Below are 4,712 nucleotides of genomic sequence, written 5' to 3'. Positions count from 1 at the left end.
GGGATTTTCTAGGCACACTGATCCTTCACATTTTTCAGTTTTAAAAAGGTTTTGACATTTTGTAAACAATTTTTATGTTGTTCTTTTGACCAATAAATCTAGTCAAAATGAGGCTAAAAAAATGTTAATATTTAAACAAGAGTTTTGTAAATTTTTAACAATTTAATAAAAACTTTTAACCAACACAAAAAATTATAATTTAATTCAGAAAAATTATTTATTATAAAAATATTTAGTAAAATAAAATTCTTTTCATTTGTATGGTTCTAAAGTTAAAAAAACATTATTTTTACACAACTTTGAGATTGAAAATCAAAATGGTTAATCTCCTTGACGTGATTCCCAAAAACTAGGTTATTATTTGTTAAAAGGCTTCCTTTTAAAGTAGGAAATGTTGCTTTTATTTTTCTTTACATACAGTGGCTTTTATGTTTCCTTACATGCAATGTCATTTAATTCTTTTCTCTTTTCGAATGCGAGAATGAAATTTTAAATGGAAATAAATAAATAATATAATATAATTTACTACTAAATTTATTTTAAAATAATATAATAATTTTTGTTACAATTTTATGTATTTAAATAAAATTAAGTAATATTTTTATAAGTTTCAAAATTAATTCAAAAAAATTTAAACAAACTTACTATTTATATTTCCAAATTAAAAAACAAATAGAGATGTTTTTGTTTTATTTTTTTAAACATTATTCATAAAATATTAAAATAGGCTAAAGATAAAAAAGTTGTTGCAATGAGAGACACTCTCCATTCTAATATGGAAGAGATATTGTAATATCTTGTCCTGTCATGTTATGTAAACGATTGAAATTACATAAAAATAAAATCAAAATTTATAAAATAAAGTAAAATAAAATTAAGGTAAAATAGTCAATTTACTATTAGTTGTTTTTGGGCTCTAGATTTTTACAACCCATAGTTTTGCCAATATATATATATATATATATATATATATATACTACCTCTTTTAGAGTGAAAAGAGACTTGATCCCTCTCGACACTTTGTAGATCCAGAGTTAAGATGGATCTAGGCTAGTGTAGAAATAGAGATATATGAGTTTTGTGTTAGAAATGACTCTTGAAAAAATAAGTTATTTTGGGTGGGAAATTGCAAGGGATGAGTTGGTGTTATAGAAATTATAACGTGGTTAAAAATTAATGGTGTTTACCCGGTATCTTATTCGAGCTCTATTGAAGTCTTTGGTTAAAAGAGAAGCATTTATTTGTTAAAAATAAAGAATTTATAGGAAAAGGGAACAAATTTGCTAAAACTAGTATTAAACATCGTCATAGTCTATATGTTTTATATTTTGGAGGCTTTTTCAGTGTATTTTCTTTCTAGTGCCACAGGGGGTTTTTCAAGGTGCTGAATCCATATATACAGTGAGAATCCTAATTTAAACAACAAAAAGTAAGATTTGGCCAAAAAAAATCTCTAAATTCTAGCCAAAAACTCTAAAACATAGCATGTTTAGACAACCCCTTCAACAAAGAAGAACTCTAAAACATAGCATGTTTAGACAACCCCTTCAACAAAGAAGACTTACCTTTAGATCCACTTCTATGCCACTACATAAGAAGTAAAAAAGTAAATAAAATTGCTGAGTAAAAAACATAAGGGAAAAAAAGAAGAAGGAGAAAAAACCAAACCTAAGTAACCAGTTGTAAATCCCAGTATCCTCACCTTGGTTTTTAATGGGTACGTAGAAGATGCTCAAGGAAAGAGAAATGCATGAGGGGAAGAAATGATGACGGATCCTTTTAGCGCTAATGATTACGACATTCACGAGTTGTAAGGTAATTAAACCACTTTGTGTTCCATTCACCGCCTTAAAACCCATAGATGAATGTGTAAATAACGATAAACCAATAATAATGAGCGAAGGGATTAAAATGATATATAGAAAGTCAAAAGATGATTTCCAAAACAAGTGACATAAATGACGAAGCCCTCGGCAAAAATTCTTTCCACTTAAGTAAACCCATAGAAACTTGGGAACTGTAGCATTTGCACTAAAACGTGTTAAGAAAAAATTGATATGTGATTATACCTTTAATTTGGGTATGTGGGGTCAAAGGGGTGCCCCTCATGGTATATTACAAGGTGAAGACAATAGGAGTGAAATTAATCTTATTTTATTTTTTTTCATTAAATTTTATAAAAATATATTTTAACAAGCGAGGCTGCGAAGCAGCGAGTCCCTGCACTAAGTTCAACCTGCAAATTGATAGTGCAACCTGCAAATTGATCCTCAGCAAACACGTCAAAGCCAAAAAAAAAATACGCGACTGTGATATATTAATGCAGAGGGAGATCTCGATAGGGGAATTAGATAGTAACAGGGCGATTGATATGACGAGTGCCTGTACAAAAGAAAGCAGTTCCAGAAAGACACGCAACCATAAAAATCGCTAATTTGCTGAATTGAACATAGATATAATGAAATTGTTTTGCTATGAACCGTGTGGCATCTGTCCATTATGCAGGTCTACCTGTCTTGTTGTTTTCTTTTTACAAGATAAAACCCTACACTAATGAAAATGTTTTTAACCGTTCTGCATGATAAATACCATTATATAATTTATAACAAAACGATGCATATATTTCTGCGGATTGTAGGCCCATTTGTATTGTATTTGCAAGGGAGTATGACTTACACTCAGATATTCTTAGCACCGCATAAGATCAAGATCACCTTCAAGTTTCAAATGAAATGAAATTATGCTGCGATCACTTGGTTATATTTTTCCCAGTTGCTGTTAGATTGTAAAAGTTCATTCCTGCGAAAAAGTATAAATTCAAAAATTGTTTAGGTTACGTTTGCACTTAAGATAAAGTTTTCAACCGTTGAACATAGTTTTTATAAAATAAATATGTTTATAAAATCTGTTCGTGTAACTTTCACGACTAGGCCACACGTTACACAGGAGACATGTGATCGACATGCATGCAGCAACGTGTTTGTACGAAACAAGGCCATGAGAACCAGCATGGCTCTGCAAATCTGCAACACTTGTGCGTGAAACATGGCTCTCCAGACGTGAAACATGGCTCTCCAGACCTGCAAAAGGGCTTTCCCTCCATGGTTGGGTCTATTTTAGCCCTTCGTATAGATACTTCTCTTCTGCGGGATCACCCACAATCTTGAAGCAAGCTCGCAACCCGTCAATGTTGGCAGAAGAACTGGAAAATGCCCTCGATGAACGGAGACTGGAAGAAGGATATCCTTCAACAGATCTGTAAAAGGTTCTTCAAAGACACTTCAAGATTGCCTACGTCAATGTCTGTTATAACAGCTAAGGTCTGTTCATTCCTTGACCAAGACTGCTCTTCTGCAAGAGATCCCAAAATGTCTATAATTGCTTAAAGATTGCATTCAATGATGCTCTAACAATGTTGCTCCAAGCTTCAACAATGCTTCACTGCATAAGGCCAAGCTTGAAAGGTATGCTCCAAGGTCAAGATCATACACTAGAGGTAGATCCGAGCTGCTACAGGTGACTCCTCAGGTTTGTCTGAGCTACCACAGGCTAGTCTCCACAGAGCGAAAATAGACAGTCCTCTCATGTTTAAGCTGCTGATTCGAGATTACAAGTTTGAAGGCCTCGGTTCCAATTGCAACAGAAGCAGGTCCGAATTCTGGAGTCTGAGGTGCCACAGGTCTGCTATAGTCCAAAATGGAGCTCCTCTTTAAGTCTGCAACAGTCTGAAGTTGATAGACCTTTCACAATCCTCCACAGTGTCGAGTAGGTCTGTTGCCACAGTGCCGAGGTAGTGCAAGCTTAAGCCACAGATCCCAAATGTTACAGTTTGCCACAGTCCAGGTAAAGTGTAATCTGAGCTCTGTCTAGCGAGTTGCTTCAAGGTTGAAGGCTTACCACAATACCCAATTTGATCATAGTGCAATCTAATCTAATCACGAGCATAGAAACAAAATATGAACTACATAAACATTAAAATAGCGTGCAAGGAAATGTAAACTCCATCTGTACTGCAACTTGCTTTCCATACACACAAGAATGTAGATAAGTACAGTTCCTATAAAGTTTGGGGTTACTAAGCATACTGTTATGAAAAGCTTGAACAATAGACCATGTAAAGCTTGAATAATAAACATAAATTATTAAAATCGCAAGGACCAGGAATATTAGCGAGCCAGAGAAAAGTTTGTCACTACTTGCAGTGAGCTCAAATACAGCAAGTTTGGAACGTTATTCTGCAAATACCAGCAATATTAATACGGCGGCGTCTGTACACAGTTTAAACCCTGCTCTTGGCAAATACATCAAATTTGCAATGAATTTAGGTTCAAGAAAACACAAACTTACCAGAAAACGTTATTCTGCAAATACCAGCAATATTAATACGGCGGCCTCTGTACACAGTTTAAACCCTGCTGCTCGCAGATTGTAAAGAAAAACCGAAAATCCCCGGAGTCACAATCACAATGCAAGGTGACAAAGGAGGGTAGCAGTGTATTTAATGAGATGCAGTGGGCCGACGTCACAAAGACACGGGTGCAGGGCATGCACAAAGACACGGGTGTAGGGCAGGACCTTTCCACAGAGCGCGTACATTGTAACAGGGAACACCACCTTTGCATACCTGCCAGAAGTAATGCTAGCATTAAAACCATACACCCGTGACGGTTAGCTGAAAATGCACCGCACTTAATTGCTTTAACATATGGTTT

At 34.6% G+C, this 4,712-nt stretch overlaps 1 long non-coding RNA gene across 1 annotated transcript; it reads right to left on the bottom strand.

The window, feature by feature from the left end:
- Positions 1-3,316: 3,316 nt before the first annotated feature.
- LOC149223508 (uncharacterized) lies at positions 3,317-4,462 on the bottom strand. Its single transcript, XR_016249469.1, has 2 exons — positions 4,348-4,462; positions 3,317-3,931 (listed from the first exon to the last, which is right to left on the bottom strand). It is a non-coding gene; the product is annotated as an uncharacterized LOC149223508 (long non-coding RNA).
- Between the last annotated feature and the right edge of the window lie 250 nt (positions 4,463-4,712).

The sequence above is a fragment of the Pinus tabuliformis genome, chromosome Q (genome assembly GCF_031772625.1).
Source record: "Pinus tabuliformis cultivar Carrire ecotype Pingquan chromosome Q, CPIR1, whole genome shotgun sequence".
Classification (NCBI taxonomy): domain Eukaryota; kingdom Viridiplantae; phylum Streptophyta; class Pinopsida; order Pinales; family Pinaceae; genus Pinus; species Pinus tabuliformis.
Note: the sequence above shows the minus strand (reverse complement) of the source record. Positions and strands in the feature narration are given on the sequence as shown.